Source organism: Cetorhinus maximus, chromosome 2, assembly GCF_964194155.1.
Source record: "Cetorhinus maximus chromosome 2, sCetMax3.hap1.1, whole genome shotgun sequence".
NCBI lineage: Eukaryota > Metazoa > Chordata > Chondrichthyes > Lamniformes > Cetorhinidae > Cetorhinus > Cetorhinus maximus.
The window spans coordinates 68,093,851-68,109,298 of NC_135880.1; the positions used below are offsets into that span (position 1 = coordinate 68,093,851).

Consider the following 15,448-nt stretch of genomic DNA (forward strand, 5'->3'; position numbering starts at 1 on the left):
TTGATTTCTCTGCCTATCACTTTTCTTATTCCCCTTTCTGTCTTTTGTTCTTGTCCTTGATTCCCCCTCCTCTGACTCCTTGCATAGGTTCCCATCCCCCTGCCATTTTAGTTTAAACCCTCTCCAACCACTCTAGCAAATATTCCCCCTGGAACATCAGTCCCGATCCTGCCCGGGTGTAACACGTCCAGTTTGTACTGGTCCCACCTCCCCCAGAACCGGTCCCAGTGTCCCAGGAATCTGAAAAGCCTCCCCCTCACACCATCTCTTCAGTCACGTATTTATCCGATATATCTTGCTATTTCTACTCTGACTAGCACGTGGCACTGGTAGGAAACCTGAGATCACTACCTTTTGAGGTCCTACTTTTCAACTTGCTTCCTAACTCCCTATATTCTGCTTTTAGGACCTCATCCCTTTTTTCACCTGTGTCGTTTGTACCAATGTGTACCACGACCACTGGCCGTTCACCCTCCCCCTTCAGATTGTCCTGTAGCCGCTCTGAGACATCCTTGACCCTAGCACCAGGGAGGCAACATACCATCCTGGGGCCTCATTTACGGCCACAGAAACGCCTATCTATTCCCCTTACAATTGAATCCCTTATAGCTATTGCATTTCCACACTTTTTACTCCTCCCCTGTGCAGCAGAGCCAACTGTGGTGCAACAAATTTGGCTGTTGCTGCTTTCCCCTGAGAAGCCATTCCCCTCAACAGTATCCAAAGCGATATATCTGTTTTGCAGGGGAATTGACACGGGAGATTCCTGCACTGCCTGCCTAGTCCTCTTGCTCTGCCTGCTGGTCACCCGTTCCCTTCCTGCCTGTGGCCTCAGCCTGCAGTGTGACCACCTCTCTATACGTGCTAACCACGATACACTCCGCCTCGCAGATGACCCACAGTGTCCCCAGCTGCCGCTCCAGCTCTGAAACCCAGGCTTCCAGGAGCTGCAGCTGGAGACACTTCCCGCACACATGCTGGCCCCAGGACCTGGAAATGTTCCCAGCTTCCCGCATAGAGCAGGAGAAGCATACCACAGCTTTGAGCTCTCCTGCCATGACTTAGCCCTTTAAATTAAATTAAACCTTTTGGAAGATACTTAATATCAAATAATATCAATTACTCTAGGGCCCTTCTTCCCTGCTCCTCGTTGTTACAGAATATAGCCCTTACAAATGATGAACTACAAAATAAGACCTTAAAAACTATAAGTGATAAAAGTAGTAAATACTTACCCAACCGTACTCACGGTACCCAAAGGATCACCTTGTTCCCTCCTCATGGACTCCCTCAGTCACCAAACTCCAACTTAAGCACTCTACTGCAGCCCAAAGCAGCACTCCAGTGCATAATTGGAATGTTCACAGTGACAGTCCTTGTACCTCTGTTAAACAACTTTTTCTACAGAGCTAGTTTTTAAATTCTACCTCGGACTTCCTGGCATGTTTAATATTACAACAATAAGAAGACAATATTTAGTTTTCAGTTTCTATTGGTCTTTTATGTTGTAGGTTTCATAACCGTTCTTCTTGACCTGTTACAAGTAATTTTGGATTTCAGTTTAATCCTATTTCAAAGCATTGCTTTCAGCTAGCCAAAGCCCAAATGCATAAACTGGGGGCAGGATCTTCCAGTCGGCAAGCAGCAGCATGGCCCGCTTGCCGACGCGTAAAATGACGTGGGATGACGTTAGGTGGAACTCCTGGCGTTACCCCGCGTTATTTCCATTTTCTGGTCGGTGGGGACGCAACCGAGTCTGCCGCGCAGCCGCCGACCTGTCAACGGCCTATTGAGGCCATTTAAAAATGAATTAAGGTCCTTAATGGACCTGCCCGTCCAACCTTAAGTTGACGGGCAGGCTGGGAGCCCTGGCGGGCTTCGGATGAAGCATGAAACCTCATCCACAGGCGGGATGAGGTTTCATGAGGGTATTCAAATCTTTACGAAAGGTTTCAATAAAATTTATTGACATTTCCCAACTCATATGACAGTGTCACATGAGGGGACGTGGCAAGGAAAAGTTTTTAAACGTGTTTAGTAGAAGTTTTAAATCTGAGCTGATCTCCCCGAGGCAGCACTTGGCCTCAGGGAGATCAGTGCGCTGTTTTGTGCACATGCGCGAAAGAGTGCACTCCTGGCTGAGGGAATCCCCCTGCCTGCACAGGGAGCACATAGCGCTCCCTGGCGGACGTCACACTGGGCAGGCCTTAATTGGCCCACCCATGTAAAATGGCGGTGTGCCCCTGATCGGGGCCCCCAATCGGAGGCGCACCTGCTCCCGCATTTCTTCCCTCCCCTTCCCCCAATGAGGGGAAAATTCTTCCCTTAATGTAGAATCAACCAAATTGATATGTAATGCGTCAAAACCATGAAGAGGTTACCAAATGTATGTATTCTTTTAGTATTCCCAGCTTCTGGGTGGGTAAACTCAGGGCCCAAGGGATTTCTAGTTGAATTAAATAATTTTCAAACATTAGGTTAGTTTTTTTTTCTCCCCAAGCACCCACTACCTTGCCCAAGGTGAGAAATCAAACAGTTAAACCCAAATCTTCTAATGTATGCAAGGACTCTCAAAATTTACCCTATTAAATAATAGCAATATTTTCAGGGATACTGCACTCATGAATTCTTTTTGAAAACTCCTTAAGGTTTTCAGACCACACCAACCCCCAACCCCCACCCACTGCTCCTTCCTTCAAATTACTCAATGGATAAAAGCACTGTTTGGTGTAAAACTGTGTTGAACAGGCCTGGAAAGCCTGTAGTTAGATTATTAATCTGCTGATTTTAGCTAATCTCAGCCATGTTGTGGTAGGGGTGATACAGTTGGTTTTGGATCACTGAACAAGGGAGTTTTTAAAAAAATCAATTTTAAAAATGACACCTCCAGACAGTATAGGATTGTCTCACCCCTGCCATGAATTGTTCATCTCAACTGTGTGCTCAAGTCTCGTGAGTAGAGTTTGAAACCAGGACCTTCTGACTAACTGGTCTTAGCTATAGACCTTTGTGTTAGATCTGGAATGCACTGCCTCAGAGTGTGGTAGAGGTGGGTTCAAAGGAGGTATTCAAGAGGGAATTGGGTTATTATCCGAAAATGAAGAATTATACAGGGCTACGGGCATGGGAAGATGGGGAAGTGGTACTAGGTGAATTGCTCCTTCAGAGAACCAGCACCCACACGATGGGCCAAATGGCCGCCACCTCTGCTGTAACCATTCTGTGATTCTACGATCATGATTGGAAGGAGCAACAAGATCTGGTTAGCGTTAAGCACCGGCAGGATTGGAGCCATGATCAGGAGTGGGGAGGTAAGACCCATAGGGATACCTGTTGATATTCTAGTAACTGAAGTAAAGAGAGGAACTCCCTGGTGATTGGGGAATTTTAAATGAACAGTCTCCACAGGCTGTAAGACTAACTTAAAAGCAACAATATATTTCAATGACAGATTTTAAAATTATTTCTTTACTCTATCTGCACAAGTCGGTACTTGTATTTAAAGTAATTTATGCCCCTACCCCACAATTTCCATGTTTCCTCCCCTATTTAGCAATCAATCTGCTGAATGTACTTAACGTGAGTACCAAAACGTCTTTAGAATTTTTTTTTTCTCACGATTAAGACTATTCTACAGCCTGTACAATCCATTCACATATGTAAATAAACTACTCCTTGTATTTTACAAGAGAACATTTCTCTCTACAAACTCTACTACAGCCCCTGAAGCATACTACAATCCTTGTTTTACCTTCTTAGTAGTTTCCATGAAATGTTATTTCTTTCCACTTCAAATGTGTGTGGTCCCTCTTGCAACCAATATACATTTAACCTATAAATGCAGCACAACTTCTGCAAGCAACGACCGTTTTTTAAACCATACCAATCTCTTCAAGCCTGATACTGATCTATAAGCTACATAATAAGTCCAACTAAACCTAGTTCATTTAGTGCTCTGACCAAAATACTTCCCAAGATATCTCTTGAAAACCATTTAAAATAAAACAGGTTTGTGGTATAATTTAGGTACCTATTTTAAGTGTAAATAAAGACAAAGAACTGATCAGACCGTAGAATTTTTTGAGCCTGCCTGTTGTACCTGCTGCTAGCAAATATGTTGCTAGGCAACCAGTTTTCAAGTATCAGGATTGATGGTAGAATATTGCTTATATGACCATACTGTGTAATGTTACCAGCACCTTTTTAGATAATGCCATATGTCATATTTTCTGTGTTGTTGTATCTATCCTGATGTTGTAAGGTTCCTGGCACCTGAGGTCACAGTCAGTGTAGCATAGAAGGATGTCATTCAGCCCATTGAATCCATGCCAACTCTCTTGCTGAATCGAGTTAGTCCTATTTCCTGCTTTATCCTCATAGCCCTACAAGTATATTTCCCTCAAGTGCCTATCCAATTTCCTGTTCAAATCATTGATTAGTTTGGCTGCACTAGAGTGCTACTTTGGGCTACATTAGAGTGCTTAAGTTAGAGCTTGGTGAAAGAGCGAGTTCAGTGAAGAGGGAAGGAAGCAATCATTTTCTGCCTTAGAAAGAAGAGCAGTGGCCTTGGTAAGTAGGACCTGCTGAGTATTTCCTCTGTCATTAATATTCTCTAAACTAGGGGAAGTAAAAGTAAAGGGAGTAATTTAAAGGTAAGTCATGACAGGGCAGCTCGGCCAAGTTAAATGCTCCCCCTGTGTAATGTGGGAAGTCAGGGACATTTCCAGTGTCCAGGGTGATCACATGTGCAGGAAGTGTCTTTAGCTGCAGCTATTCAAAATCCGCGTTTTGGAGCTGGAGCTGTGGCTGGATTCACTGTGGAGCATCCGCAAGGATGAGATCTTCGTGGATAGCACGTACAGTGAGGTGGTCACACCGCAGGTAAAGGTGCACAGGCAGAAAAGGAATGGGTGTCCGCTAGACAGAGTGGGAGAGCAATAGTATTAGAGGATTCTATCTATGGCCGCAGGCATGACACTAGGTTGGTATGCTGCCTCCCTGATGCCACGTCAAGGATGGCATTGGGCGACTGCAGGACATTCTGAAGGGGGAGGGTGAACAGCTAGAGGTTTTGGTCCATATTGGTATCAATAACATGGGTAAAAAGAGGGATGAGGTCCTGAAAGCAGAATGTAGGGAACTAGAAAATAAATTAAAAAGCAGGACCTCAAAGGTAGTAATCTCCGGATTACTCCCAGTGCCAAGTGCTAGCGAGATCAGGAATAGAATAGACCAGATCAATGCGTGGCTGAAAAAATGGTCTAGGAGGGAGAGATTTAGATTCTTGAGGCATTGAAATCGATTCTAGGGAAGATGAGACCTATACAAGCTGGATGGGTTGCACCCCAATATCTTCGCCAGGCTATTCACTAGCACTGTGGGGGAGGGTTTAAACTAGACTGGCAGGGGGATGGTAACCTGAGTGGAGAGACAAAAGAGAGTGAAACAAAGATAGGAATGAGAGACAGAAAAGTAGAAAGCAAAAGTGGAAGGCAGAGGAAATGAGGGCTGGTAGCAAATAGGGCCATAGTACAAAAAAACATATGTAAAAATGTTAAAAAGACAAGCCTAAAGGCACTGTATCCGAATGCACGGAGCATTCGCAGTAAGGCAGGTGAATTAACAGCGCAAATAGATGTAAACAGGTATGATATGATTGCGATTACAGAGACATGGCTGCAGAGTGACCAGGACTGGGAACTGAATATCCAAGGCTACGTGATATTTAGGAAGGACAGGCGAAAAGGAGGTGGGGTGGTGTTGTTAGTTGAGGATGAAATCAGTGCAATAGTGAGAGAGGACATTGACTCAGAAGATCTAGATGTAAAATCAGTTTGAATGGAGCTAAGCAGCAACAGTCTGGGTGGAGCTAAGAAGCAACAAGGACGGAAAACATCAGCGGGAGTTGTCTACAGGCCTCCAAACAGTAGTGGTAAGGTAGGGGATGGCATTAAACAGAAAATTAGAGAAGCATGTAACAAAGGTGCTACAGTAATCATGGGTGACTTTAATCTACGTATAGACTGGGCAAATTAATAGCAATGGGTGAACTCCTGGAGATCTTTTTTTTAGACCAGTACCTCAAGGAAGAGGCTATCCTAGATTTGGTATTGTGTAATGAGAAGGGATTAGTTAATAATCTTGTTGTGCGGGTCCTTTAGGCAACAGTGACTATAACATGATAGAATTCTTCATTAGGATAGAAAGTGAAGTAGTCTGATCCAAAACTAGGGTCCTAAATCTAAACAAAGGAAACTATAAAGATATGAGGCGTGAGTTAGCTAAGGTAGATCGGGAAACTTCATTTAAAGGCATGACATGATGGTGGACAGGCACTAGCTAATATTTAAGCAACAAATGTGTTCATTGCAACAGTTATACATTCCTTTCTGGCACAAAAACACAAAAGGGAAAGTGACCCAGCCATGGCTAACAAAAGAAATTAAGGATAGTGTTAGATCCAAAGAGGAGTCGTATAAAGTTGCTAGAAAAAGTAGCAAGCCTGAGGATTGGGAGCAGTTCAGAATTCAGCAAAGGAGGACCAAGACATTGATTAAAGAGGGGAAAAATAAAGTATGAGTGTTAACTTGCAAGGAACATAAAAGCAGACTGTAAAAGCTTCTATAAACATGTAAAAAGAAAAAGATTAGTGAAAACAAATGTAGGTCCCTTACAGTCTGAAATAGGAGAATTTATAATGGAGAACAAGGAAATGGCAGAGCAATTAAACAAGTACTTTAATTCTGTCTTCACAGAGGAAAATGCAAATAATTTCCCAGAAACACTAGGGAACCAAGGGTCTAGGGAGAAGGAGGAAATGAAGGAAATTAGTATTGCTAGAAAAATAGTGCTGGAGAAATTAATGGGACTGAATGCCGATAAATCCCCGGAGCCTGATAATCTACATCCCAGGGTATTAAAGGAGGTGGCTACGGAAATAGTGGACCCGTTGGTTGTCATCTTCCAAAATTTTGTAGGTTTTGGAACAGTCCCAGGCAGATTGGAGGGTGGCAAATATAACCCCACTATTTAAAAAAGGAGGGAGGGAGGAAACTGAATTACAGACCATCTAGGAGGGAAAATGTTAGTCTATTATAAAGGATGTGATAATAGGACACTTAGAAAATATCAACAGGATTAGACAAAGTCAATGGATTTATGAAGGGGAAATCATGTTTGACAAACCTACTGGAGTTTTTGAGGGCGTAACCAGCAGAATAGATAAGGGAGAACCATTGAATGTGGTGAATTTGGATTGTCAGAAAGCTTTTGATAAAGTCCCACATAAGGGGTTAGTGTGCAAACTTAAAGCACATGGGAATGGGGGTAATATATTGGCATGGATTGAGAATTGGTTAGCCGAAAGGAAACAGTGGAATAAATGGGTCTTTTTCAGAGTGGCAGGCTGTGACTAGTGGGGTAGCACAGGGATCAGTGCTTGGATCCCAGCTATTCACCATATATATCAATGATTTGGGAGAGGGAACCAAATGTAAGGTTTCCAAGTTTGCTGACGACACAAAACATGGTGGGAATGTGAGTGATGAGGAGGATGTTAAGAGGCTTCGAGGTGATTTCGACAAATTGAGTGAGTGGGCAAATACATGGCAGATGCAGTAAAACGTGGATAAATGTGAAGTTAAGCATGCAGGTGCAGCAAGCAGTTAAGAAGGCAAATGGTATGTTGGCCTTCATTGCGAGAGGACTTGAGTACAGAAGCAAGGATGTCTTACTGCAGCTGTACAGGGCCCTGGTGAGACCATACCTGGAGTATTGTGTGCAGTTTTGGTCGTCTTACCTAAGAGAGGACATACTTGCCACAGAGAGTGCAGCGAAGGTTCACCAGACTGACTCCTAGGATGGCAGGATTGTTGTATGAGGAGAGATTGGGTCAACTAGGCCTGTATTCACTGGAATTGAGAAGAATGAGAGGGGATCTCATTGAAACATATAAAATTCTGACAGGGCTGGATAGACTGGATGCAGGGATGATGTTCCTTCTGGCTGGGGGTCTGGAACAAGGGGTCACAGTTTCAGGATACGGGGTAGATCATTTAAGACTGAGACGAGGAGAAACTTTGTCGCTCAGAGGGTGGTGAACCTGTGGAATTCTCTACCACAGAAGGCTGTGGAGGCCAAGTCACAGAATATATTTAAGAAGGAAATAGATTTTTAGACTCTAAAGGCATCAAGGGGTTTGGGGAGATAGTAATAGTAATATTATGGCATTGAGATAGAGCATCAGCCATGATCATATTGAATGGCAGAGCAGACTCGAAGGGCTGAATGACCTACTCATGTTCCTATTTTCTATGTTTCCATTATTCCACTTTCACCACAGTCATAGACAGTGAATTCAAAGTCATTACAGTTTTTGTCTCCTTATTCAAGGAAGGATGTAAATGTGTTGGAGGTGGTTCATAAGAGGTTTATTAGATTGACACCTGGAATGAGTGTTTTGTCTTATGAGGAAGGGTTAGACAGACTGGGCTTGCTTCCACTGAAATTTAGAAGAGTGGGGGGTGACTTGTGATTCTGACTTGATTGAAATATATAAGACCCTGAACGGTGTGGACAAGGTGGACGTGGAAAGGATGTTTCATCTCGTGGGTGTGTCCAGAACTAGAGGTCACTGTTTTAAAATTCGGAGTTGCTCTTTTAGGAAGAGATGAGAATTTTTTTGAGGGTTGTGCAACTTTGGAACTGTCTGCCTCAAGGTGGTGGAGGCGGAGTCATTGAATATTTTTAAGGTGGAAGCAGATAGATACTTGTTAGGCAAGGGAGTTAAAGGTATCGGGGTAGATGGGAATGTGAAATTCAAAACACAAACCGATCAGCCATGATCTTAATGAATAGTGGAGCAGGCTCAAGGGGCGGAATGACCTACTTCTGCTCCTATTTTGTATGTTTGTATTACCTCTGTGTAAAAAAAAAAGTAAAAAGCTGTATTTTAGAATCAGCTATGGCTCAAGTTGGTAGTGCACTCACCCCTGAGTCAGAAGGTTATGGGTTGAAGTCCCACCCCAGGACCTGAGCACCCAAATTTAAGCTGACACCCCAGTGTGGTACTGATTTGGACACTGCATTGTACAATTCCTGTAGAAACCGATAACCTTTAAAAAGTGATGAATTTTCCAAAAAACCAAAGGTTAAGTTTTAAGACTTTTACTACAATAAACAAACTAGAATCAAAGAAACTCAAACATTTCTTACATCAAACTAAAGGAAAAGTACTTTTGCATTAACTAACTAAAGCAATCAAGAAATGTCTTGCCACCCCTTTCGCTGTACACTGCAGTTCTGGCAGATGTGTAGCATTACAAGAACAAGTCCATTGTTACTCTTGAGTCTCCTGCAGGCTCAGTTCTCCCTGTTGTGCTAGTTTGTAACTTCCAATGTCTTTCAAAAGTTGTTCCATTTACCCTGAGTATTCCAGATCCAGATTCCACCAGCAAGACCCACCTCTGACTCGTGGTTCCTTATATCTCAAGTCCGTCCGTTCTATTCCTTTCTGTTCGAACAAAAAACAAATTCCTACAGGCATCCTGCTTCTCTGTGGTAGTATCTGCCTTGTCTCTCTCTGCCTGTGTCTCACAAACAGCTGTTATTTTCTGAGAGTTACCAGATTCCTATCGGCAGTAAACAGATTAATTGATAACTATCACATTGCTGTCTGTGGGAGCTTGCTGTGTGCAAATTGGTTGCTGTGATTCTTACATTACAACAGTGATTACACTTTAAAATAAGTACTTTAAAGCCAATTAAATACTTTAAGTTTTAGTCCAATAGTCATGAAAGATGTTGTATAAATTTGTGAGGGTGTTTTTTATAAATAATATTGCTTTGCTGTGTCAGCTAAGTTATAATAGTACTAGATTGCTCTGCGTTACATGCCCGTTGCAATATAAATACCTGTACATGTTGAATGGTGGTGATTGTTAGAAGATGCTGGAGCACCTAGTGTGTAAGATTAGTATCTTTTTGTTGATGTGCAAGCATCACTGACGAGGCCAACATTTACTCCCATCCCTATTTGTTCTTGAGAAGGTGATGGTGGACTGCCTTCTTGAATCTCTGCAACCATAGGGAATTTCAGGATTTTGACCCAGTGATTATGAAGGAATGGATATGTATATCCAGGCCAGGATGGTTTGTAACTTGGAGGGCAGTTTGGGAGATGACTGTGTGCTGTTATCCTTCCCTCCATCATCAGGTCACAAGTGGGGATGTTTACTGATGACTGCACGATGTTCGGCACCATTTGCGACTCCTTAGATACTGAAGCAGTCTGTGTCCATATGCAGTAAGACCTGGACATTCAGGCTTGGGCTGATAAATGGCAAGGAACATTCATGCCACACAAATGTCAGGCAATGACCATCTCTAACAAGAGAGATGGCAGTGTGTACCATCTACAAGATGAACTGCAGCAACTCTCGAAGGCTCCTTCCAAACCTGCGACCTCTACCACCTTGCAGGACAAGGGCAGCAGATGCATGGAATCACCACCACCTGCAAGTTCCCCTCCAAGCCACACACCATCCTGACTTGGAACTATATCGCTGATTCTTCACTGTCACTGGGTCAAAGTCCTAGAACTCCCTGACAGCATTTTGGGAGCACCTAAACTGCATTTGGTTAAATGCTGCTTTGATTGCAAAGGCAGTCATTCTCACCTCCCCTCTGGAATTCAGCTCTTTTATCCACGTTTGGACAAAGACTGTCATGATGCATTGTACAGAGTAGTCCTGGCAAAACCCAAACTGAGGATCAGTGAGCTGGTTATTGGTAAGTAAATGACACCTGATTACATTGCTGATGACCCCTTCCATCACTTTGATGATTTAGAGTAGATTGATGGGGCAGTAGTTGGCCAGATCAGATTTGTCCTGCTTTATGTGGACAGGGCATACCTAGTTTTCTGCTTTAAGGTAGATGCCAGTGTTATACTGGAATATCTCGGTTAGGTTCATGACTAGTTCTGGAGCATAGTCTTTAGCACTACTGCCAGGGTGTATCCAGTGCCCTCAGCCATTCTGTGATTTCACATGGAGTGAATTTAATTGGCTTAAATCTGACATCAGTGAGGCCGAGATGGATCATGCTTTCAGTACCTCTGGCGAAAGATGGATGCAAACCCCTAGCCCTGTCTCTTGCATTCACATGATGGCCTTTGCCACCATTGAAGATGCAGATATTCATGGAGCCTCCTTTTCCCGTTGGTTGTTTAATTGTCTTCGAGTTTTGATATGACACACTGGTTATGGGATTTTTTAACTGTCAATTCTGCTGTTTAGCATGCACCTAGTCCTCCTATTTAACTTCACCAAGTTGGAACCTAATTTTTAGCTATGTCTGATGTTGCCACTGGCATGTTATCCTACTCTCCTCATTGTTGGTCCACTGGCTTGAATGTAACGTCAGGATGTGACGAGTGGAGTCCCACAGGCTGTGCTGGGGCCTCAACTTTTTATAATTTATATCAATGACTTACATTAGGGGAGAGAAGGCATGGAAGCTAAATTTGCAGATGACAAGATGGGGTAGGAAAGTATGTTATGAAGAAGACATAAGGAGGTTGCAAACGGATATAGATTGAGTGAGTGGGCAAAAATCTGGCAGATAGTGTTATGTGGGCAAATGTGAAGTTGTTCACTTTAGCAGGAAGAATAAAAAAGAATATTACTTAAACGGAGAACGGCTGCAGAATTCCGAGGTGCAGAGAGATCTAGGTTCTCTAGTGCATGAGTCACAAAAAGTTAGTATGCAGGTACAGCAAGTAATTAAGAAGGCTAATGGAATGTTCTCCTTTATTGCAAGAGGAATTGAACACATAAGTAAGGATGTTATGCTTCAGTTATACAGGGCATTGGTGAGACCACATCTCGAATATTGTGTAGTTTTGGTCTCCTTGTTTAAGGAAGGATGTAAATGCATTGGAGGTGAATCAGAGGAGGTTTACATCAGCCATGATCTTATTGAATGGTGGAGCGGGCTCTTGAAGCCGAATGGCCTACTTCTTCTATTTCATACGCTAGTATGTAATGATAGAGTAAGGGACCTGCCAGACCATGAGGTTAAAGATTATGATAAATGCAATTCTGCTGCTGATGGTCCACAGCGCCCAATGCATACCTAGTTTTGAGCTACTAGATCAGTTCTGAATCAGTTTCACTTAGCATGCTGATTATGCCGCACAACACAACAAAGAGTTTCCTCAATATGAGGACTGGACTTTTTTCCCCATAAGGACTATGCAGTGGTCACTCCTGTGAATACTGTCATGGACAAATACATCTGTGACAGATTAGTGAGCACTAGGTTAAGTAGGTCTTTCCCTCTTGTTGGTTCCCTTACCACCTACTGCAGGGCTGGTTTAACAAAGATGTCTTTCATGACTCAGCCTGCTTGGTCAATAGTGGTGCCACTGAGCCACCCTTGGTGATGGACATTGAAGTCCAATGCCCAAAGTGCATTCTGAGTCCTCAGTGATTCCACCAAGTGGCGCTCACATGGAGAACAATCCTTTATTGCAAAAACTCTAAAGAAATTCCTCCTAGCCCGTCTCTTTGCTCTCACCTTCAATTTAGGTAGGTCCCAAATTCAAATACAGTGCTGAGGCAGAAATCTCTGCATCTTTTCATGGGTAAGTACACAAATATTTGAAGCAGAGAAAGGTACAGAGCTTTGGGAAGTAAATGGAGCACTGAAATTGGTTTTTGGATTAAGATCATAAGAAATAGGAGCAGGAGTAGACCATTTGGCCCCTCAAGCCTGTACTGCCATTCAACAAGATCATGGTTGATCTGATTGTGACCTTATCTGTGCTTTTCTGCCTGCTCCCCAGAACCCTTGGCGATCAAAAATCTGTAACTCAGTGCATTCGATGACCCAGCTTCCACTGCTGTCTGGGGAAAAGAATCCCAAAGTCTTAACAAACCTCTGAGAGAAGAAATTCCTCCTCATCTCCACCTTAATTGAGAGACCCCTTATTTTAAAACTCTGCCTCCTAGTTCTAGACTCCCCCACAAGTGGAACATCGTCCCATCCATGCTGTCAAGTCCCCTATGTTTCAATAAGATCACCTCTCATGTTTCCAACCTCCAATGTAAATAAGCCTAACCTGCTCCACCTTCCCCCATAAGACAACCCCTTCATCCCAGGAATTAGCCAAGTGAATCATCTCTAAACTGCTTCCAATGCAATTATATACATCCTTAAGTAAGGAGACCAAAACTGTGCATACAACTCCAGACGCAGTCTCGCTAAGGCCCGTACAGTTGTAGGAACACTTCACAACTTTTATACTCCATTCCCCTTGCAATAAAGGCCATCATTCCATTTGCCTTCCCAATCACTTGCTGTAACTGCATCCAGGCTTTTTGTGATCTATGTGCTAGGATGCAAAGAACCCCCTGTACCACAGATTTCTTCAGCGCCTCCCCATTTAAATAATACTCTGTTTTTATATTTTTCATGCCAAAGTGGCCAAGCTTATATTTTCCCACATTATATTCCATCTGCCAAATGTTTGCTCATTCACTTAACCACCTATAAAACTTTGCAGGCTCTTTATGCCCTCTTCACAACTTGCCTTCCCACTAATCTTTATCATCTGCAAATTTAGCTACCATATACTTGGTCTCTTCACCCAAGTCATTGATGTAGATTGCAAATAGTTGAGACTCCAGCACAGTTCCCCATGATATTCCACTAGTTACAGTTTGCCAACCTGAAAACTGCCCACTTATCCTTATCCTGACTCTCTGCTTCCATTAGCTAACTAATACTCTAACCAGGGTAATATATCACCCCCAACACCATGAACTCTTACCTTGTGCAGTAAGGTGGCACCTTATCAAATGCCTTTCGAAATCCAAATATACCACACCTACTGGTTTCCTATTATCCACCCTGCTATTTATTTGCTCCAAGAACTCTAATAAATTAGTCAAACACTATTTCCCTTTCACAAAACCATGTTGACTTTGTTTGTGTTATGATTTTCTAAATGTCCTGCGCTAACAGAGTTGACAGAGGCACGATGGGCCAAATGACATCCTTCTGTCTTGTAAATTTCTATAGGCTGCATGGTTTGGTCCTATTAACTTACTGAGCCACCAAGGGAGCAAATTATTATTTTTTTAACAATTAATGTGCTTGAGGAAGAGGAGAAAGGTACATAAACAGGAAAAGGACAACATTTTTAAAAAATTTGGGGAGAAAAAAATCTCTAAAACTAGGGGTCACTGTTTAAAAATAAGGGGTCGCTCATTTAAGACCGATGAGAATTTTTTCCTCAGGGTTGAGTGTCTTTGGAACTCTTCCTCAAAAGACAGTGGAAGCAGAGCCTTTGAATATTTTTAAGGCAAAGCTAGATAGATTCTTGATTAACAAGGGGGATGAAAGGTTATCGAGTGTAGGCAGGAATGTAGGGTTGAGGTTACATTCAGATCAGCCCTGATCCAATTGAATGGCAGAGCAGGCTTGAGGGGCCAAGTGGCCTACTCCTTCTAATTCATGTGTTTCCCTCTTTTTGATAGGGGTAATACGTCCTTTACACTCAACCTAATTATAGTAAATTATTTGTAAATATTTTTAATAGAACATCTTTTGAGCAAATTTTTAATAAGGGTATGCTGACTTTTTCAAGCTGAGTTGCTGAAGTCTGGCAAATCTGAAATGAACTCTATAATGTCTTCTATAGATTTATGTGGTCATAGATAAATTTCAAAGGGTCCCTCTGACCCATGAATCTGAGTTTGACACAGCTAATTATTCAAGAAAAAATACTTGAGTTTGATTCGATGAAAAATTACAAACTGTACCTGAGGCTTGTAAATAGTTTTATTATGCTGAAAGGATTTTAAAATTGCAAATCATTTAATTGTTTTACAAATTTTAATTGAAGATACAGCAGTACTTTGCAGTCTAGCATTAAGCAAGAAGATATAGGATGTAAAATATATGTGATATAGAAGGCCTTCAAATTTTCTCTTAATGAAGAAGTTTGTGTACTGTTAATGTCTTTAATCTGGTGAAAAGTTGGGTTCAGAGTTCCTTTACGGAAATTTTTGCTCATTGGTTAAAAAGAGGCACAAGTCAAATTTTATTTAACAGGATATTAATATTTGCGTCTTAAAATAACAAAGGCATCACTAGCTCTAAGTACTGAGATAACTTTTTTAATTACAAGATTAGCTTTGCAATGGAGTTCATGCTAGAGCTTTGTACTCTATTTGGACTTTGAGGATATGTGTGACTCCATTAACTACATTTTGTATCTACAGATTATCACTGTCAATATTTTTTTGTGCTTAAAAGCCAAATTATCAAAAACATTTTAATTAAATAATTGAAATAATGAAGCACAGCAAAACTTTGGTGCTAATAATTAATTAATTGGCAATTTGTATTAAATGACTTTGAATTAGCAGGATTAGACTCA

At 42.1% G+C, this 15,448-nt stretch overlaps 1 protein-coding gene across 3 annotated transcripts in view; it reads left to right on the top strand.

The window, feature by feature from the left end:
* LOC144694995 (membrane protein FAM174A-like) overlaps nucleotides 1–15,448 on the top strand; it is a 65,608-nt gene that overhangs the window by 20,917 nt on the left and 29,243 nt on the right. The gene's annotated exons all lie outside the window — the stretch shown is intronic.